General features: G+C 35.5%; 1 protein-coding gene across 3 annotated transcripts in view; it reads right to left on the bottom strand.

The window, feature by feature from the left end:
* Positions 1–23,737, bottom strand: part of LOC145675726 (uncharacterized) — a 1,359,799-nt gene that overhangs the window by 621,276 nt on the left and 714,786 nt on the right. For all 3 annotated transcript variants that reach the window (XM_081746346.1, XM_081746345.1, XM_081746348.1), the window contains one exon: positions 1,511–1,585. The gene's annotated coding sequence lies outside the window, so the exon portion shown is untranslated. The remainder of the gene's footprint in view (positions 1–1,510; positions 1,586–23,737) is intronic.

Here is a 23,737-nt window from a genome sequence, read left to right as displayed (position 1 = left end):
CATGTCAGCATATGTCCAAAAATTGCAAACAAAATTAGAAATCTATAAAAACAGCTACGAAACCTACTTTGAAAAGTTTTCTTGGTCTCTGCTCAAATCCACAAAATCACATTAAAAGATTTATTTAAAATTAAATCATTTCAGTTGCTTTCTTCCAGGCCCCTATCCAGGGGGTCTAAGGGGCCCCCTAAATTTTTACTGACCCCCCTAAAATCGGCAGAATCTCGGTTTGTTACGACTTTAAAGAACGCACAGAGAAGGTAGTTTCTTACTGAAGTCGTCGACTGACCAAGTGATAGCGATGAGCATTCACATGGGAGAAAAGAACTTTGTTTTCAATCTACATTCTGCGAAAATTTCGTTACTTCTTACTAAGTCGCAATTTAAAATTATTTATCGATGCGAAAGGTTTGTCACTCAATACGTAACCAGATAAAGTAGGAAAGTGCATGTGATAAAATTTATTTCTGGCCGATTACTATCTCGCATAATATGTCACATCGATCGGAAGAACTATCCAGCTGACATTACAAGCCATCCAGAACAAAAACAGTCAAGAAAGAAGAAAAAGACGACAATTTTGATAAGACGAAGGACGCAAAAACATTTCGGTTAAATGTGCTAGAAAATTTTGTTCTTCAAATAGAACACAGTCCATCACTTCATAAATTGGCAGAAGAGCTTATAAAAGACAAATTATATGCAGATATTTCAGTATTAAAAGACAACGAAACAAACAAACAAAAAGATCTGCATTACGTTCTGCAAAGTATTTTTGTCTGAAAAATAACTCACACTCCACAGTTTCTATACAGTGTGTTTCAAAACAACACCGACAACGTTTGGGAGGTGATTCCTGACACCAAGATAAGACAAAAGGTATAGACCAACCTGGATGCACATATGCTTCCTTTCAAAGTTATAGGCTGCTGAAAATATGAAAAATGAAGTTTAAAGGTCAATAGCTTCAAAACTATGAGATCTACCGTAGTCGGATCAAGACCACTTAGGAACTAATATGTGCCCTATCGAAATATCATTGTTTCAGAGCCCTGCGGCACTTCCACAACAATTTTTATAGAGATAGTTGGTATTTGGATAGGGCACATACTAGTTCGTACGTGAAATCTTGACCGGACTACGGTAGGTCGTATAGTTTTGAAGCTATGGACCTTTGAAAATCATATTTTCTTATTTTTGGCAGTCTATAACTCCGAAAGGAAGAATAATGTTGTCGGTGTTGTTTTGAAATACACTGTATAAAGGAGAGAAAGATACTTATTGAATTAATTTACAACTTAATATTCTGAGTACAAATCTTGATACATGAAAATGTCTTTGATTGATACTGATAATATATGTTTGTGTTTTTCCCTCTAAACTACATGAATAGAATGTTAAAAATAGTACCTTAAAATTTTTAGCACACTAGGAAATATAAAATGGGAGGGTTAGTGTGTACATAAGATGTTTGAAATGTTTATAAAGTATGCTGCTTTTAATTACTTACCAAAAAGTAGCGGAACGTCAGGTTCTGTGATAACCATACATAGGCGATCTTTGAATTTCAAGCAGGAACCGAATGCTGAAAAAATAAAGAGACAATTATTAAATACATCATGAATATAACAAAATACACGCTAGTAATATAGGAAAATAATATACAAAGATAGTAGTGTAAGCGACACAGAAAATATGCACACTATACTGTGTAAAATTTATATTACTAACTTCAACTATTCTGAACAGTTAATTACATATTTGCCCCAAATTCTTCAAAATAACATTATTAAATTGTTTAAGAAGTAATTTACTTCATGAATGTTCAATAAATTCAGAGAATAAAATAGATTTAAGGTTATGTATTTTCGAATACTTTTCAGCATTTACCTTATATTTTCACAAAATTTCTTCTTTATAAATTAAATCTAATTTATAATGACGTCCTTACGTATTATATTTTAACTGCCTAGAAAAATCTGTCTGGTCACAAAAGTTAACAACGTAAATGTACAGGTCTGGCTATAAAAGAAAAAAAAATGAAATGAAATCTTTGAGCTTTACGTCCCACGGTTATGCCGGTTATGCTAAAGGAGACGGTGATGATGAGGAATGAATGAAATGGTGGAATGAATAAAGTGGGAGGAAACGGGAGAACCCAAAGTTCACTTGGCGGGGGCTGGGATCGAACCCGGGACACCAAGCACCAGAGATGAACGCTCTACCACTGAGCCACCGCGGCCCCGGCTATAAAAGAAAATTATGTCTTCGGTACCGGACCATTGTCCATAGCAACATTTACATTATTTATACACATTATTGTTACAACTGGTGCAGATATTTAAAAGGCTATACAAAGGAGAAATATGAATGTCAAATCTCTCTCCCTCCCGAAATACTAGAAGTTTAATTACATTCTTTAAAAAAAAAAAAAAAAAGTATAAGCGCCATCAACGCACGGGTCATACTACAGGGTGACTCAATAAAGCCTACCATATTTAAAGCTTAATAAAACAAAAACTATTGAAGATATACACTTGTTTATTGAAATATATAAAATAGTATTGATGAAAACAGTCTAAAATTATTCTGTTCTATTATGTGTTGAAATTACACAGGAATTGCAATACAATTATCGTAAAGAATACCCAATAGAACCACCCACTTTTTGATCGACTGTAGCGCTTTCAGTGAAGGGTCAAGAGAAGTGGAGGTCATCCTTTCTGTTCACCGCTCCTGCCGTTTTCACTGGTCATTATTGTTTGGCGAAGATCTCATCACGCGTATGAAATCAGAATATTTTTTTCAAAAACAGCAGTTCTCTGATTATAGTACAAAAGAGCTTTTCACCTAAAAGTTCAGTATTCCACGTAGCGAAAATGTTTTTGATCGGAAGACTATTTTGGACTGAGTCGAGAACTTTCGAACAAAAGGTTCACCGTTGGAATATCGTGGCTGTGACACAACCTATTTGGCAGTCCCGAGAACTTTCTGCATGCAAGCATTGTGCAGCTGTCGGGAAATGAAATGAAATCTTTGAGTTTTACGTCCCACAGTTATGCCGGTTAGGCTAAAGGAAACGGTGATTATGAGAAATGAATGAAGTGGTGGAATGAAGAAAGTGGGAGGAAACGAGAGAACCCCGAGAAAACCAATGAGCACGGTGTTTGACCACCACAAAGTCCACACGGCGCGAGCTGGGATCGAACCAGGGACCCCAAGCACTGGAGGTGAACGCTCTACCACTGAGCCACCGCGTCCCCTTATTGCAGCTGTTGGGCTTCCTAAGGAAAGTGTAAGAAGAGAGCAAAGTAATTCCAAACTGTTTTCAATATCATATAATATTTTTTCAGTAAACAAGTTGCAAGCTGCAGTATTTGTTTGTTTGTTTGTTTGTTTTATTAGCCTTTAAAATGTGAAAGGTTTTATTGTGTCACCCTGTACTATATCTGAATACGTAGAATTTGAACAGAAAACTTTTTTTTGTCACGAAAGCTACGGATTTTTCTACTTAAAATGTGTATCCTAAAGTGGGTAAAGGAGGTTTCTTTTTTTAAAAATAATAATAATAATAATAATAATAATAATAATAATAATAATAAAGAAAATAAAGTACCAGAAATCTCATGAATTCTTGAAGTTAAGATGAAACTCAGTATATAAACGCGTCATTTAAAAATAACTAAATATAACATTCAGCGTTTTTGAAAATTCAGCTTCTGAAAGAGAAAAAAGTAATTTCTATACTACTCAAAACTTCCGATTCTTCGTTGAAAAATATTAGAAATAATGGGAGACATGTTTCAGCAGTTTCAAAGATTTCTTGTTTAAAGGCGGTAGGTAACGGAGGCAATTTCTACAATATCAAAAGTTTCCGATTATGCCTAGGAATATTAATCAAAGCCATGGGGGGACCCACGAAGAGGGTCCACCGGATTCGGCTTCTCCCTCCAAAAAAAACCTCCCTAATTCGATATACATTTGTACATTTTCTTAATAAAACTACTCTTTTTAATAGGGAAATGACTGATGGAACATGAACATTTTACATTTCATCTGTATTCTTTCTCTTATAAAAACAATCTAGTTCATGTTTATTTTTTCTGAAAATATAGCTGCAAGTACTTTACAATTATATATCGAGTACAGAATAATACTCGTTCAATACTACATAGACGTTGTGGCTTGTAATACTGGACTGCCCGCAACAAAAATTTCTGGATGTGCACCTGACCAAATCTTTATTTTTCCCATGCGACCAACGCGTACTGCTGCTAGTGCTGGATGAAACAGCATTCCAAGGCATTTTTAAAACCTTCAAAATTAATTTTGTTTTTAACAGATATCCCCTCCAGAAATCACTGACCATTCTCCCTCTGATCAAATGTTTCATTAAGAAGATGTTACTTGATTATAATCCTTGAGTTGCCATTTAACTAGAACTTTGAAGTGGGACGTGGTGGCTCAGTGGTACAGCCTTCACCTCTGGTACGTGGGGTTCTTGGTTCGGTTCCAGCTCGCACCGAAGTGAACTTTGTGGTGAACAAACACCGTGTGCGTGGGTTTTTCTCGGTGTTCTCCCGTTTCATTCATTTCTCATTATCACCGTCTCCTATAGCCCGCCCACACGGCATAACCGTAGGACGTAAAACTTAAAGATTTTTTAATTTTATTTTTGGAACTCTGAAGGGAAGTGATCGGGAATTTATCTCAAGTCACGTCATATTGGCCGTTTCGTCGACGAATTCAAAACTTTTTTCAAAATCCAGAATTTTCGCTCCATGCTTTCCCCTTGATTCAATTCGCTGTCACAGTTAATTTGATTGAAGGGCGCCGATCCTGGGGGACCGGCCTCCCTAATGCTCATGTGGGTCCCCATATATTTTTCTGAATATTAATTTTTTTATATGTATTTTTATGAATGTCCCCCCCCCCGAGTTACAAATAAATCGGCACTCTTGATTTTATTCACACTTCTATTAAACTGTTGAGGCACAAATTATGCAATCTCAAATATAAAATTGCTGGAAGAAACGAAAGTAAAATTTCAATTACGAACTAAGCGTTTACCAGCGTTGTGACCACCCCTCTCCTTGCATACGTTTAAAATGATACAATACTATTTATTTTGTTGCGTTAAAAGAAAATTATATATTAAATATATAATTATTAAGTTAATATTTTAAATACACAAGAGAAGATTGGACAAATTAAAGTTATAATTGTCAGAATATTAAAATTAATACTAATAACCAATTTGTGTAAGTACTATTCAGTTATTTACTAAAAATGTAAATTGGTAATTTTGAATTGTAATTGTGGTAAATGATATTTATTTATATAGGCTATATAAATGAATCAGATAATAGAAGATAATATGGTTATCACATGAAATCAATAGTATGGTTAATTTAAGACTTGTGTTGCCTACAAACGAGACGAGAAATAAAATCGTCTAGTCTCAAAACATTCTGTGTCGTCTCTCAAATTTTGTAGATGTATCGTCTCGTCTCGACTCTAAATTTTATCCGGTCTATATTTGAGATGAGAGAAAAAAATATTTTTTTTTTATGACTTCTGATTACAAAAGCTTTCTTTCAGTTTAACGCCCCATGTTCATACTCGTTAGGCTAAGAGAAACGGATGATAAAGAGAAGTGAAATGATAATGGAAGAAATGGTGGAATAGAAATGTGGGAGGAAACGGGAATACCCTGAAAAAAAAACAACGTCCATCACAAACTTACTTGGAAGTCTATCGAATCAGGGACCCCACCTACCAAAGATCAAGGGATTTAACACTGAGCTACCGTGCTCTCACTTCTGTTGACAATACGTAGTTTGTTGCCCGTTGGTTGTATGGAGAACTTACTGCTTTTGTTACATAAATTTAAAGATAGTATCTTTTTCTTATACAGTATATCTGAATATTGTCAAATGATATCAAAATTTGTTGTTTTTCCACATGGATGTTTATTTTCTTATTTCGCTTCATGTTTCTTTCTTTTGTGGATGTATACAATATTCTTTCATTATGGTTTTTACTAATCTTGTGTTTCAAGAAGTTTCATTTCAATTTAAATGATTTTTTTTTTTTTTTTTTTTTTTTTTTTTGCTGCCGTTAAAGTGCATTTTATATATCCTGGCACGCTTCCCGACAATGCACTTGGCTGGCCTTTAAAGTATTTTCTGCTAGCACTCACGTTAACGTTCTAATGCAATAGCCGTCTTATTGGCTTTGTCGCGTAGGTGACGTTAGTTGTCAACCAATACATCAAATGAGATCATTGCTATTTGTGGCGGGTATTTGAAGTGCTTAGTTGCAACACGCGAACAAGTGTTTCAGGGACTCAGGGGCGGATCCAGGACGCACTTCTGGGGGAGGGGGCGGTGGGTTGTAATACTGCCACTTAGAGCTACTTTTAAGAGTTCCAAACTCTGGGATGGGTTTTGTTTATATATAAAATACTAAAAAATATATAAAATACTCCTCTTCTGGGGGGCAGATAGCCCCCCTGGATCCGCCCCTGCAGGGATTTGTTAGTGGTGTGGCGTTTTGCTATGTTTCCTAGCGTATTGTAACTCTGAACTTATCTGTGGCGTGACAAGAACGCGTTGCAAACAGACCCATTCTCTAGGCGGGAAACGTATCAAGATACACGCATTCTAATGCATGATGACTGTTTTTATTGATATTCTATATACTTTCAATTCATGTGAAATCTGCGCACATTTCGATCCAAATCTAAGTACAAAAAATCCCTAAATTTCTCAGAATGCTGATGCACAACTGTGACCAATGTGAGTGTTGAATTGCTCACACCGAAAGTTACTTCGAATTTAACTAATTTCAGTCAATATGGTAAAAGCAAAGACAACATAATATTGTGTTTCAATTTTGAGTAACCACTAAGTATTAATTATTCGAAATATGTTAAGAATACCGGAGTAAAAGCTTGTTCGTAAAATTGTCCTTTAAATACTCTCGATAGATGTTCGACCAACAAGAGATCCGTATATGTTAATAGTTTCCAGTTTTGGTCAATCGAAAACAAACAGTTGAACATATGTTAATAGCTGTGTCATCACTATAAGAGGAAACCATGTCTAATTCTACCACAGGAAGGCTACAGTTATCTCTTCCCGTGGGGAATGATATGTAAATATATTCACAATTGTTACCAGCGAAGTAACTACGCTAGTTGTCGGCCGGGGCAAAAACTCGTCTTAGCGCCCCCTGACTAACTAAACCAAAACGTTTCCTCAAATATTTGCGCAATTTTGCGTCCTCCCAATCTGGCGCCCGGAGCACAAGCCCCAATTACCTCCTAGTTACGTCACTGATTGTTACTGAACTAGTTTAAACTGTAACTACTCTGTGTCCCCCATCAATTGTAAAGGATTGTAATAATGGTTCAATATTTTGTATTAGAAAGCGTCTGTATTTCATTAATGTGTAAAATTTGTAAAATTATTCTTAAAATTGGACTAAATTTACAGAAAAGTGAAGACCCGCTCCTGTATAGGCCCTGCTTCTGATGTCGCTCTAAAGCAAAAGGAAAAAAAAAAAAAAACAGGAAAAAGAAAATAAAAAGAAAAAAGACATCTGCCGATGGACATATTGCAGACAAAGACATGTGCAAATAATAATGTTCATAATAAGAAGGTTGAACACATGGAGAACGACATTACACAAGAAATGTCTGTCATATTACAAACACTTCGCACACTATTAAGACTTAATTGCGTTCGTGTGAATGAAAATTAGCAATTTTCACAAAATGATAGACATTTTAAAAGCGATACCTCTTTTGTGACGTACTTTGCAAAATTTGTTAACACAAAAGCTTTGTATAACAGTGTTATCATCCTGTAAATATAATTATTGAAATGCAAGATGTCACAGTTGTCAAATAGAAGAAAGCATTGTAAAAAGTTGTTGTACATTTTGATACCACAACAGAAAAGACTGAAGATATTATAGCAGCCAACTACACGTCATTCGAAACACCAAAGTACATTCTGCAATAATGTGTTGAAGAAATATCTGTTTAGGTTGCTAAATATTATACGGCATTAATTTTGTATCTTTTAATGATAGAATCACGATCATATTCAACTAGTGGTCAAAATGAGACGGTATGCGGTGGTATGGCATACCGACTCTGGTTTTTCAGTAATCAAGACATACTATGACTGATGTTAAATACATTTAATAAATCCATTTTTATACATAGTACTTGACGAATAGCTTTGCAAGTAAAAATATTTTATTTCTTATGTAGAAATGATTTCTAAGTTGACAACAGCAGCATTTTTGTAATCTTTTCCCTACCTTTTGTTTTTTAAAATGAGGTGTCTTCAAAGAAGTCCATCTAGTTTATATTGAATTATTTCTTTCTCAGGTATGTATGTATCTTCCTGCCTTAATGCATATAAATCTGGTGTTTTGAGCATGGACGGATATAGGGTTGTTTGCTGTGAGAGGCGGATCTTCCAGAGGTTTGGAATACCCCTCAGTTGAGTAAGGGGTCCGGGAGCTTTTCCTGCAGGAAATTGTTAACGTAAAAGCTTAATTTTTGAGCATTTTCGTGTACAATTCTCTAAAATACAACATGAGAGGATTTTTTAAAAATTATTTTTCAGAAAGTTATTGGTGGGGGAAATCAAAGTCTCTCCATGTCCCCTGTAACTACAGAGAAGTTTCCCAATGGTCTTCGCTCATTATATAAATAGAAGTGCAATGTTTTAAGCAACATATCCTAACTCTACAGTATTTCAACATTTAGATAGGCGGTATGTGAAGTCAAAATTGTAGTAAAACATACCGCTTCTGTTGTTTTTTTCTCCACTTCGAACACCGTATTCAACGAAGTTAGAACAGACAATTAATACATTTTGACGTCCATTTCATATAGCTACTGTATATTTAACGTTTGTGGATTACTGAATACTCTTTTATATATTTACTGTGTAAGCACGAGAGAGACAAATTTTCGATCCAAAGGCTGAAAAGTTACGAGTTGAGTTCGTGGATGGAGGTGGTCTATTCAGTTGATCCCAAGATACGAATAATCAAACGTCGGTTAACTAAGCATTCCTATGGGAGTTTATTATAGATAATGTCCTTGCTTGATAGGCTGCTTATCATCCTTGCTTGATTGCTTAATATTCTTGACTGATAAGATTGCTTATTATCCTTGCTTGATAGACTACTTATTGATAAACTGGTTATCATCCTTGCTTGATAGAATGCTTATCATCATTGCTTCATAGACTACTTATCATTCTTGCTTGATAAACCGCTTATGATCCTTGCTTGATATACTGCTTATTCTTCTTCTTTGATAAAATGCTTATGATCCTTGCTTGATATACTGCTTATTCTTCTTCTTTGATAAACTGCTAATGATCCTTACTTTATACTGCGTAAAATCTTCGATAGACTGCTAATGATTCTTGCTTGACAAACTGCTTATGATCCTTGCTCGACAAACTGCTTATCATCCTTGCTTGATAGATTGCTTATCATCCTTATTTGATAAGACTACTTATTATCCTTGCTTAATAGACTACTTATCATCCTGGCTTAATAGACTACTTATCATCCTGGCTTGATAGACTGCTCATCATCCTGGCTTGATAGACTACTTATCATTCTTGTTTGATTGACTACTTATCATTATTGTTTGGTAAACCTGCTTACCATCATTATTTGATACATTACTTATCATTCTACTTGATAGACTTCCCGCAGTGCGGTTGACAATAGCGCGTTATTATAATGTTCAGGATGCAAAATACTCTGTCTATGGAATAAGATACTAAAACTGAAAGCCTTTATGCTTGACAAATCTGAAAATTTAAAAATATTTTCTATTTTCAAATATTGAACCATCTGCCTAAAGCTTTTGAGTAGAAAATGCAGTTTCTGACTAGAAAAGAAAATGCAAAAATTAAATTTACACGTTATGTCCACTGTGAAAAGCCAATCTTCCTCATGTATTTGGTTTATACTCGTGAAACTATTGCTTTAGTAAGTTCGTACCAAGAGCGCGTAAGACAGGCGAGCCACAATAATTGGGGGCAGGAGGGTGTAAAAGTGAGGAAGAACGCGTGAGGACGCGGTTCCTCCACCTCAAAAAAGTTTGTAAGGCGTGCCCCAGTTCCTAAAAAGAATCACAATGGGCAAAGATAGGCAGGGGGAACGGCGTGACATCATGCCACTACTACCATCCCCCCATATTTTCAGATCCACTTTTACCCCTGATTGGGGGGCAAGGAGACTACTGGTGCCTACAAGAAGAGACGAGACAATATTGTCGTGTCGATGGATACGACACTAGACAAAACTTTTCCAATGGGAGTATAAACAGTGCTAAATCTTCTCTCATCTGCAGCACTGAGAGACGGGAGGGGGTAACTAGAGTTCATCTTAAGTTTTATAATTCTAACGCTATTCTTCTTAATAGGAAATATTATTTTTCTTGACCCTTTTTGCCCTTGCGATGGATGTCCCATAAAGAATCCAACTTTTGAAATGCCTGCCATTTCTGTTATAAGTTGGCTGCATGGAACGTTACACGATTTTAATTTATTGACATTGTGATTACTAGTCATGAAGCGCCGAATAGTGCATAATAGTTATCTGCTTTCTGTACGGGTAGGAATGGGGCACTTCACGATGGAACAGAATGTTATATATATATATATATATATATATATATATATATATATATATATATATATATATATATATATATATATATATATATATATATATATATATATACGGTAGCTCAGTAGTAGAGCGCTAACTGCTGGCACATGGGGTCCCTAGCTCGATCCCGGGCCAAGTAAGTCTGTGGTGGACAACATCGTGTTCGTAGATTTTCCCGAGGTATTCTCGTTTCGTGCCACATTCTCATACAACAAATAGACATATATGAAGCTTTATACATAAAATTTAATTCAAAATGTACGATACATTCAGTGTGTTCATTGATATAAGTACAGAACATGACAAATTCTGTATTGAAATGAAATGAAATCTTTGAGTTTTATGTCCCACGGTTATGCCGGTTAGGCTAAAGGAGACGGTGATGATGAGTAATGAATGAAATGGTGGAATGAAGAAAGTGAGAGGAAACGGGAGAACCCCGAGAAAACCCACGCACACGGTGTTTGTCCACCACAAAGTTCACTTGGCGGGGGCTGGGATCGAACCCGGAACCCCAAGCACCAGAGGTGAACGCTCTACCACTGAACCACCGCGGCCCAAATTCTGTATTGTATTGAGTTTCAGTATGCATGTTAATCTCGATTTCTGATCTTGAAAACGACACAGCATGATTAAATGAACGAGTCATTTTCGTAACAGCTACTCTGTTAAAACAAAGTTAATCAATTCAACATCAGTCAGGGAATATGCTCTCTCTCTTCAGACTTTGTGCAACAAGAAAATGTGAATCTTTCAATACAAAATTGAAAATCTTAACGTTGAGTTCATTTCTTGGTTCTCCATTCTGCCATTTGCTTCTATCTCCAAGTTAGTTTTCACTTTTCTTCAAGGTTTTTAGTTTTGTTAGGCAATTAGTTTTTTTTACACCTTTTTAAGGTAATTAGTTTCCTTTCCACCTTTTTAAGGTAATTAGTTTCCTTTCCACCTTTTAAGGTAATTAGTTTCCTTTCCACCTTTTTAAGGTAATTAGTTTTGTTTACAGCTTTTAAAAATCATTAGTTTCGTTTCCACGTTTTTAAGATCATTAGTTTTGTTTTCAACTTTTTCAAGCTTTTTTAGTTTTGTTTCCGCCATTTTATAGGTAATTAGTTTTGTTTCCACCTTTTTAAGGTATTAGCTTCCTTTCCATCTTTTTAAGGTAATTAGTTTTGTTTCCACCTTTTTAAGGTATTAGTTTCCTTTCCACCTTTTTAAGGTAATTAGTTTTGTTTCCACCTTTTTAAGGTATTAGTTTCCTTTCCACCTTTTTAAGGTAATTAGTTTTGTTTCCACCTTTTTAAGGTAATTAGTTTACTTTCCACCTTTTTAAGGTAATTAGTTTTGTTTCCACCTTTTTAAAGTAATTTTCCTTTGAGTGGGACGTAAAATTTAAAGATTTTAATTCATTTTTTAGGGTAATTTCACGTAGACTGTGCAAAAAAAAAGTATTGTAAGTAAACAAGTCATTTTTATTTTCGCCTTTTATATAGATTTTCATATAGGCTGCATAAAACACTGTACGTAACGAACATATTTTTATTTTCACCGTTCTTATATACATTTCACTTAGACTGTGTATAATAAAAATACTATTAAGTAATAAACATATATCTTCACCTTTATTACGGACACTTTGCATAATTTGTGTATTAAAATACTGTAAGTAACGAACTCTTTTCACTTTTTCTAGACATTTCATATAGACTGTGCAAAAAAAAAAAAAAAGCTACCACTCAACCTACTAACGCTTTTCGCAATGTTGGCAGATGGTCTTGAACAATGGGAGGGAGTACATTGCTGACTAACTGAATATTGTGTTGTTCGAGTGTAAGAATAGAATACAATGTTTCACATAACCACTTGTGCTAGTATTAATTATTTACTGTAGAATTGTAAACGTAACGTGAACAAAAGATACCTTGATTTACAAATTGCTACGAACTTATGCACCGATTGAATTCACAAAACGCTACGAACTTATGCACCAATCCAATATTAATAAGCCGATACACTGTAGATCTGGTTGAAATATTCATATTCACGCTTTCTGATCAATAAAGAACTTTCATAGTATTTCCACGTAGCTATATATAGGCTACCTATAGAGTAATTAATCACTGCAACCGAATAAGCTGTATCTAATTAGCTTGCATGCCAAATGAGGTTGAGTTCCTACAATACATTCCATTAAATAAATATGCACTATAGGTTAATAAGTTAGAATATGCTTGACGTAAAACTTGCGCGGCAAATACACACACACACACACACACACACACACACACACACGTATGTATATACTGTAATTATTAGAGAATAACACACTCAGCAAAATACTGTAGTATTCGCTACCGTACTGAAACGAAAATAATTCGGGTTTGGAACAATTAATTTTTAAAGAAAGTAAGAACATTTTTACATATTACATAAGTACGGATAAATTCAGGAGGAGCTGAGATGAGGTAAGCCCCAATCCCAATTTTTATAGGAAAGAAAGTGGGCCAAACCACGCCGGCTCACTAAATGGCTAATTTTTTTTTAAGACTACACTTCATACATGTCCAAAATACCAACTGACAAAAAAACGTATGTGACATACGTAAAAACGTAGGTTACATGTGTAAATCCTGTAGTTTTGGACTTAGTGTATAGCAACCATATAACTGAAAAAGTATATTTTATACGTACTCTTCGTGTAAGTGTTTCCAATAAGTATACTTTCCGTACAAATGAAAGAACTGTATATAGGCGGTCAGAATCTCACTTACAGATGGACGTATGTAACATATAGCTGATGTACACTCAAGTCCAAAATGATTGTCGCATATCTATAACTGTCTTCTTATAAGAATATAATTTGATAATGACATTGCAGGATACTTTTAATACTGATACTATGTTTATAATTGGGAAATTTATATTTGTGATAAATTTCATAAGAAAAAATTGTAAGTACGAAAATAAGAATGAGTAAAAATGTTGCTAAATGAACAAGGAATTTTTATTTTCGTTTTATTGTTCTTATTTACTGCTCTTTTGACGTGAAACTTGCCACATACATGTCTTTGTCGATTATACACACACTAATATTATAAGAAATACCGGGCGAATTCGTTATCAAATTATATTCCTACAATATATTTATAGACATGCGACAATAATTTTGGACATGAGTGTACGTAGCGCGGAAGACTGTTAGACGTCAGACATCCTGCAACGGAACGATGCAACGTATAAGCGGAAAAAGTATGTAGCATATGGATGGCGTGTGCCTCGTACTGATTTCCGTAGTATACATAAGGATACCGTATATTTGTACAATATAGCGCTGTCCGGAGAACGGATTTTTCTTAGTGCCGATGTATATATACAATGTGTATTCAATATTTTTCTTTTCCTCTTTCTCTGAGATAGAGAAAGAATCTCTCTCACTTTCTCTTTTTTTCGGCTTCCTTTCCTCCTTTCCTTTTGACGTGGGAGACCCGGGTTCGATTCCCGGCGGGAGCTCATGTGATTCGGATTCCACGTTAATCAGTAGGTTCACGTCTCATATAGCCTCGCTGCTGAACGGGACGTAAAACTCAAAATCAATCAATCATTCTTTTCTTCTTCTTCGTCTCTTTTTGGGTCTCTCTCTCTTTTATCTTCTTTGCTTTCTTTTTGTTCTTTCCTTTTCTCTTTTTCTTTTTTAAGAGAAAAGAAAATATGAAAAGAGAAAGAAATACTAGAGAGAAGTAGAAGAGGGTGGGAGACAAAAAGAAAAAAGGATAGATTGATAAATTACACGTTTTGTGATATTTACCATAGACCTAATCAGATATATTTATTAGATATGAGTAGTTTAGCTGGTATTGTTTGCTTACTTACATTTGTTCCCTTCTGTATGTTCCTTAAATACAGTATTCAGTTTATTTTTTAATACATTAAAGTCATTTCTGGGATTGGCCTACCTTACTCAAAAAAAAAAAAAACTAGCAAAATAGTTCATCGAGCCACTCCTAATACCGATGTTAATTTCTTTCTAACGTGCTGGGGTCACCGTGGCTCAGTAGTAGACTGCTTACCTTTGGCACGTGGAATCTCTGGTTCGATCCCAGACCACGGAAAGTAGAGAACAACATCGTTTCTGTGGGTATTTTCGGGGTATTTCTTTTTTTCTTCCATTTTCTGATTCACCAATTCTTCTACTATTATCATTCACTTGCTTTAACCGTTTTAAATTATATCATCATCTATTTTTAGGTGATAGGGCAGAATCTTCATTATTCGATTTAAAAAGTACCAATAAAGCTTTTTACTTCGCTTTCTTTCTTTCTTTTCTTTTCTTTTTTTTTTAAGCCTGGAAGTATTGTAGAATACGTTACATGTGATTTCCCTCCTTTCTCCGTCAAGACATGATTGAAATTTTGCACATACATTCAGTGCACCCCTTAGTAGTTTTCGGACTTTTTCAGATCTCACTGTTAAAGCACGGGGATTGAGAGGGGCAAAAAGGTAAAAAGAAAAAAAAGGGATACTTTTTAACAAAAAAATTATTTCTGTCACAATTTTGTCGCCTCAGATACACGATGGAGACATGCGAATGGTATCGTTTAAAAGTCTGTTCTATTCTGAAGAGAATGATGCACGAACCATGATCCTAGGATAAATAGGGATGTCTTGGGAAATTTTTATATTACATCCAGGTCATCTGCGGCATTGTGGGAATGTTTTAAGCTCATTGGTAAATATTTTTCCTGCCCTTACTATTCAAGGCAGAAGCTTGAAATTTTGTAGTCACATTTCGTACATCCTTTAGTAACTTCCAGTTGATTTTGAGATTCGTGCGTTAACACAGGGAAGGGAGGTCCAGAGGGGATCAAAATTTGAAAAAAATAAGAAAATCTTGATTTCCTTCAAAATTTGCCACCTCAGTGACAAGATAGCGAAATGTCAATGGTACCGTTCGAACGGCTGTTCTGATCTGACAACAATAAGGTACAAACCTTGATCCTAGGATAAACAGGGATGATGCTGTAGCTGCTTAACTGAAAGTCTATAATTTACCTTTTAAAAAACCATAATTTAAAAGGGTTAATCATCGTCTTCCTTAACCTAACGGGAATAATCGTGGGACCTTAAGATTTCACTTTCATTATTTGTAACGTGCTGACCAAAAATTACGCATATGCAACCAGGTTACCCTTATGGATTTAATACAACTCAATATGTAGTTCTGAGATCCCTTGAATATCCCTTGTAACTAGAGATCGGATGTTAGGCAAAATGCCTATTCTTTAATATTAAAGATATGATTAAAAACAACGTTTTAAAGTTTATACAGGAGGTTATAGTTTCAATCTGTTAATTTTATTTTGCCTATTTTTTCACTTACTGTCTAAATATTTGTTTTAATTCCCAATGTAGCCTATTCTATGCATTATCTTCAAAATATGACTACAATGGGAATTGTATTGTAAAGTTATATAATGACTATATTATATGACTATATATATGACTAGCTTTGTTTTATATATAAAGTGAAGATATTAACAAACAGATGTATTTCTATGTTCTTTGAACATTATCTATGACAATCTATTTTTTAACTATATTGAGTATTTATTTTCATTATTTTGAGTTACATTTTAGTGCCTATTTTTTAAAAAATTTTAAGTGCCTATTTCCATGCCTATTTTCCAGGTTTTTAATGCCTGAACATCCGGTCTCTACTTATAACATTTAAATCTCTCATTTCCCCCCTCTTCGCGTTCCATGATCCCTTATAATTGTAATCAACTTGGTACATTTTTTAAAAAAAGGTATTTTTCGCAAAACGAAATCATATACATGTACAATATACAGGGTGTTAATGAACTATAAAGACAAACTTTAAGAGGTGATTCCTCACATCAAAATAAGAGAAAAAGTTCATATGGACCTATGGCGAAAAGTGCATAGTTTCAGAACTAGGGCTGTGCAAAATCGTGAAATATTCAAATTTCAAGAGGCCCTATTTCGTATTCGAGAGACTGTAGATGATGGTCCTCATCAGCATAAACGAAGTCACGGATACGCAATCCAAAAATGCATATTTCATTAATTTTCAATGGGTGTAGAGATTATTATTTGCAGGGTGAAATTCCCAGACATGCCGTCAACCTAATTTTGAGATATGCTCTGACTTTATGATTGGTCCAAAGCAGGCAAACGATAAGCCTTGATAGTAGTGAACACAGAATCATTTTGCGCGATGTCGGAAGTGTTAGGAATCGTCAGGAGCACGGTTTCTAGTACTCGGGAAGACGCATAGTGCGATGTTTTCTTTCACGCTTATAAGTGAAGAAATCGTGAAATATACCGTGAAGAAATACATATCATTACACGTTATTCCGAACACAAAGAAACATGGAGCTACCAGTTCCTAACACTTCCGACTTCTCTCCGAAGCACTGGATGTTCATTGTTGTCAAGGTTTACCTTCTGCCTACTTTGGACTCTTCTTGAAATCAGGGTATATCTGAAAACTCTATTGAAAACATATCTGAGAATTACACACTGTAGGGAATACTCTCTAAACCTACTGACAATTGCTGAAATATGCACTTTTAGATTATGTATGCGTGGCTTTCTTTACTCTGATGAAATTTGGCTCTTTCGCAATTTTGGACAGTCCTAGCTCTGAAACTATGCAGTTTTCGCCATAGGTCAATATGAACTTTTTCTCTTATTTTGATGTGAGGAATCACCTCTTACAGTTTGTCGGTATAGTCCATTAACACCCTGTATAGGGGAACAGAAGCTTTAAGAATTTATTTAGATTGTATATTAAAACTAGAAAAAGTTATCTAAACCACTGAATATTTTTTTAAAATAAGAAAAGAGTTTTTGACAAATATTTCCCTGTAGTCTTTTATCTAAAACAGAATTTGTGTATGTACGGTTTAGCATACATTCATATGTGACTATATATAAATTGTAACTAGGAATAACTCACCAAGCCAAGATGATGGATAAGTCACATTTCGCAAACACACTGCTACAAACAAGAGTGTATAATTTTTAAATATTCATATGCTTTATTATTGTTTTCTTTTTTAAAACAAAAACATGTTTTTCTTCATTGTGAGCTATATGTGCGAAGTTCAGATTACATTTCTCACATTCATTTTCCAAGCATTTCGTTCTTCATTTGTATGTTTTTTTCCGTTTCAACTGTGGATGCCCCGCCCTTGATATTAACAAGAATAACCACCAGTGTGCATGTGTGTGTTATTCTCTCTCTCTCTCTCTCTCTCTCTCTCTCTCTCTGTGCATATCACATGTGAAGATAGGTCATATGTCATACGTAGCCCTAGTGGTTGTTATACGTGTATTATGTTTTTTTTTTCAAGTGTACATTTTTTAAGTACACACCCACACCCACACTCACTCAGGACAGACTGCTTGCTTGTTAACATGTATTACAACGAAGATTAGGAACTAAAACACTGGTATATTGCTAATGAAATTACGCTTTTCTTTGCATACAAAATACCTACTTACTGGTAAATAAAACTTTACGAAACTTTTCGCCTTGTTTCTGAATATCCAGAAATTACGCGCAGTGGCAAAGCGTAATCTCACGCCTCCCCTTCGTTTTTACATTGCCTTCCAAACAGTAATCACAACGTTATTCGTTTTGCTTTAATATTTCCCTGCTATTCCAAATCTTAAAAAGTCATTTTTCTTTCGTTTTGAATTCCTTTGTTTTCAGAAAACGACTTAGTATACAATAGTAATCACATAGAATAGAATTTCTAGAAACCGAAATGAAATGAAATCTTTCAGTTTAATGTCCATTAGGCTAAGGGACACGATAATTAAAGCAAGTGAATGATGATGGAAGAATTGGTGGAATGGGAAAGTGGGAGGAAATTGGAGTACCTCGAGAAAACTCACAGACACGCTACTGTGCATCACATGCTTACTTGACCAGGGATCGAACAACAGTCCCCACCCAGAAGATCAGTACCGGATTTACGTATAGCTTAGAGCCTCGCCCTTAAGGGGGGGGGGGCAGAAAAGAACAAACTGGCGGTAATGTAATTTCAAAATAATAATAATAATAATAATAATAGAACAAGCAAATACGATAAAACGGACATACAACAACGGTGTTTTGTATTATGTACTATTTTGTTATGAATGTGGCCCTGTTTTTTTTTCTTAGCTTGCCTTGTAATTGGAGCCTGTTTCTCAACCCTTGCTAATGATGGGATGGGGCCTCGATAATCCAGCCCAGCATGTAATCGAACCGTTTCCTAGCCTCGCTTGTAATATGGGGTCTCATTAAACTAGCCCCGCTCATAATAGGGAAATCCATCTTCAATAGCTTAGGGCCCCATAAAACCTAAATCTGCCATTGCACAACAGGTAAACGCTCTACCACTGATCCACAGTGTTCACATCCAAAAGATCTAGAGCGGACACAATTTCACAGCGGCTGAGAATTTTTCAATGTACCGTACATATTTTATTACCTTTCAAATAAATTCCCGGTTTGTGGTTTGAAACAGATAGGAAAGGAAACGGTACTGTTTCATAACTTCAAATATTCCTCTTAATTTTTTTTTCATAAACATTTGTCCTATTTCACGTATTAAAAACTTTGTCCTTCAATTATGAATAATAATAATAATAATAATAATAATAATAATAATAATAATAATAATAATAATAATAATAATAATAATAATAATCGTAACAACAATAAGTTTCGAAACAACTTGCGTTAGTTTCGATCTTGAAAAGCCCTTTTCGATTTGCCAAAAAGCATTTAGTTTTCCGTTTCTCGAAAAATTTATGATATCCGTTTCTCAAATAAAAATTCGAAAGAGAATTTTTCGCTTATCGCAAGAGAATTTCGATTTCCAATTTTTTTTTTTTTTAATTTCGTTTTTACAGATTTAAGAAAAAAATTATTCGTTTTTCGGAAAGAAAAATTTCGTTTCGTTTTCGAAAAATTTCTTTAAAAAAAAAAATGTAATCATCAATAGTACGTGTCTCAAAGATGAACTTAAGACAAAGATAGACCAATAGAGGAAATAAATCACTCTTGTACCGGAAATTGAATCCAGGCTGCCTCGCTGGTTGGTTGTTATTGACTACGTCAACGGTCGTACTCGCTAAACAAAAACGACATAATGAAGCACGGGCGTCACTGGCAGGAGGGAGGACGAGGCGTCGCGTCCCCCCAGTATTTTGAAGTACAAAATGTTCAAATTCTATTCTAATTTAATTTATTTACTAACGACCGGATAACATATAAATAATATTTATTTGGAGTATAACATTTAAGCTGTGAAACGATTATAACTGAGTTTTTGATATGTCTCAGGGGGTTGGGCTAGGTACAGGGCTGGATTAACCCATCTGGAGACCAGAGGCTAGAAAAATATGTGGGCCCTGCTGACTTCACCTAATATATTTCTGTGAAAATGCAGTAGGAATGTTAAAGGAATATAGCCTATTTTATATTTTTGATCATGTTTTATTTTACGGTGATGATTGTATCTTCATGATTCCTTTTAGATAGCCAGTTGAGATTTTAAACAGAGTGGAGGCCCCTGTACACCTGGAGCAGTGGCGGCGATTGGACGTTAAAAGTGGGGGAAGCAAGACATGATCTGAATATACAAATTTCCCTGGTTGAAACTATATACATTAATAGGCCATTTCAGAAAATGGGGGGGGCAACTGCCCCCCTTTGCCCCCTCTAATCGCCGCCCATGACCTGGAGGCCCGGGGCTATAGCCCCCTAGCCCCTCCCTTAATTCGGCCCTGGCTAAGTCATTACTTTCTTTGATATCCCCCCAAATTTTACATGCCGGAGACGCCAATGTAGTGAAGCAGCGTATAATTAGAATGTCCTATTACAGAAATTACTTTAATTGTAGCTGTATTATTTGGTTTAATGTACCCAGCTATTTACTTTCATTCAAGGCATAGTTAATAGTGAAACAAACTTGCATAACATGACAGAGAACACAGTTTCTGAACTCTTTGAGGAATAATAACAATTATTATACCTATACCGGAGTTACAAAGGACAAAAACATGCTTCCTCAAAAGCATCAAAGCAAAATGTGTCAGTTATGTTAATCCTTCCAAACGTGAACCACATTAATTGCAAGTGACAAAAATCGTCTAGAGATTTTGTTGCTTAACTTATTCTCCCCATTTTGTTTTCGTTCTGTCTTTCATTCTGTTCTCTTTCTCATCTTCCTTGTTATCTTTGCTCATTCCTCCTTCATCTCCTTTTGTATACAGCTAATTTTGGAGTTTTCTTTCTAACAATAAATAAGAGATGCTTACTAAGCAAATGGAATTCTTGACAGAAGGCAACATTAGATGGGTTTGTAATTAGTTTCAGTTGCGTACGGATAGATGTCAGCGCACACCAATCCTCTGTGGTAACATTTTTATCTTTCCTTTCAAGTTTTAGACAAGCCGTATTTCCTTTGTCTTCAGATTATCTCATTTGCTTAAGCCTTATGTCCTTTAGTCTTCAGATTATCTCATTCTCTTAAGCCTTATGTCCTTTAGGTATTCAGATTATCTCATTCTCTTAAGCCTTATGTCCTTTAGGTATTCAGATTATCTCATTCTCTTAAGCCTTATGTCCTTTAGGTATTCAGATTATCTCATTCTCTTAAGCCTTATGTCCTTTAGGTATTCAGATTATCTCATTCTCTTAAGTCTTATGTCCTTTAGGTATTCAGATTATCTCATTCTCTTAAGCCTTATGTCCTTTAGGTATTCAGATTATCTCATTCTCTTAAGCCTTATGTCCTTTAGGTATTCAGATTATCTCATTCTCTTAAGCCTTATGTCCTTTAGGTATTCAGATTATCTCATTCTCTTAAGCCTTATGTCCTTTGTCTTTAGATTATCTCATTCTCTTCCTACACGGTTCCTAACAAGGAGCTTCCTCGAGGCTACACGGTTAGCGTACGCACCTTTGGCGTGCGAGGCCCGGATTCGATTCCCGGCAGAATCTCAGGTGGTTAAGGTGTCACGTTATGCTGTAAGCCCACATCTCATGTAGCCAGTGGCGTATTTAGGGTTTTGTTTCGGGGTGGACTATGCACAACATGGAGAAGCGCGGTGGGGGAGGGAGAAAAATGAAAATGAAATGAAATTTTTGAGTTTTACGTCCCATGGTTATGCCGGTTAAGCTAAAGGAGACGGTGATGACGAGTAATGAATGAAATGGTGGAATGAAGAAAGTGGGAGGAAACGGGAGAACCCCGAGAAAACCCACGCACACGGTGTTTGTCTACCACAAAGTTCACGTGGTGGGGGCTGGGATCGAACCCGAGACTCCAAACACCAGAGGTGAACGCTCTACCACTGAGCCACCGCGGCCCTTGTGGGGGAGGGAGAGCAATTGCAAACCTGAGTTTGGTAATTAAATATATTATTCATAAATTCAAGTTTTAATGATCAGAATTGGAGACTGGTGAATCTTATGTGATGTGATACAAAATTTAGCAGTGAATTTAACCTTTCATTCTATTCATAGAAGAAATGGAAGCATTTCCTTGGCCTACCTAATTTCCCGGGCTACCTAACCCCTCCCCACCTATTGATTTTCTTTGGTTCAAACATTTACCTTTCTTTGTAACTAAACTATGTAAATATTTATTTGCTATAATAACTGAAGTTCCGTTGCGTTAATTTATGTTGATATCCGTGCAATTGGTCTGCAACACTATTTTCTCTTATCAGCTCCTCTTAGTTTTAGTGTTACTGACGACGGCCGACTTGAATCACAACTAACAACGGTCGAAACTATCATGGGAGAATAGGAGAAACGAAAGAAAGTAACAACTAAGAAAAAGAAACAGAAGAGTAGAATGGACGAAAGAAAGAAAAAAAAGAACGCAGTTCTTATATGGAATGAAATTTTACAAGCAAATATTATTTCTCAACAAAGATCATAAGAAAATGGAAACTCGATGAAATTTTTAGAAATGTCAAGAAGGATGTTGCTGTACGTGGAATACCAAAAACTAACAAATTTATTTCAAGCGGAGCCGGGCTTGAAATCGATACCTCACCCAGTAAATTCGCCTTTGTATATAGCCTAGCGGCAGAAACCAACGTTAAATTATTTTTTTTAAAAAAAATCAAACGTTTCCCATAACGAAACACCATTATTTTATTATCAAAGAAAAGAACATCTAGCCACGCAAGAAACTCGAAATCGTAACAACCAAGAAATTTATTTGATCCATAAATAACAATCAGTAATCCACGTTCTTGTGCAAGCATGTCTGGCATGTTTACTGATTAATCTGTACAAGAGAAATTTACTGTTTATCACCATCATCACAGGTTTTCTGCCATTATTGGCAGGCCATATGCCGCAGTACTTCCATGCACCATGATCTTCCGCTAATCTCTTCATTTTCGCGTACGATTTCTCTTTTTTAATGTCGTCCTTCGCACCCTCCTTCTCTTTCTTGCCACCATACCCTCCAGCACAGTACTGTAGTACTCAAAGTGGGGTCCGTGGGGCCTAGCCAGGGGGTCCGCGATGTCTAAAAATTCAAACGTGTTGTAATACAACGGAACTCACTGCTGTTATGCTAGAAGTATTTTTTTTCAGTTACTAAAAAGAAAGCAATTAGAAATTATACCTTCGTTTGTAAATTTAACTGTTTTCCTACTTTATTAAATTTCTGCCCTGAAGCCGGTCTACCGTTATATAGGACTATTTCAAGTGAGAGAAATTCCTTCTTTGTTAGGGCACTTTTTCAAAAGCAGTTGTACATTAACTGTACGACGCCTCGGAATTTTATGGATTTCATCTTCAAGTGGCGGAAAACTCCCACCACTACTACCAATTCCAGATTTTTTAATAAAAAAAGAAGTAAATGTTAGTCATTCCTATGCTTATAAACATCAAGCCTCCCCAAATTTTGGGATTTCTGAAAAAAAAAAAACTATGGGAAACCCACCCCAAAATATGTTTCTAGATCCACCATTGCGA

Source organism: Thermobia domestica, chromosome 18, assembly GCF_964235325.1.
Source record: "Thermobia domestica chromosome 18, izTheDome1.hap1.1, whole genome shotgun sequence".
In the NCBI taxonomy this organism is placed as follows: Eukaryota; Metazoa; Arthropoda; class Insecta; order Zygentoma; family Lepismatidae; genus Thermobia; species Thermobia domestica.
Note: the sequence above shows the minus strand (reverse complement) of the source record. Positions and strands in the feature narration are given on the sequence as shown.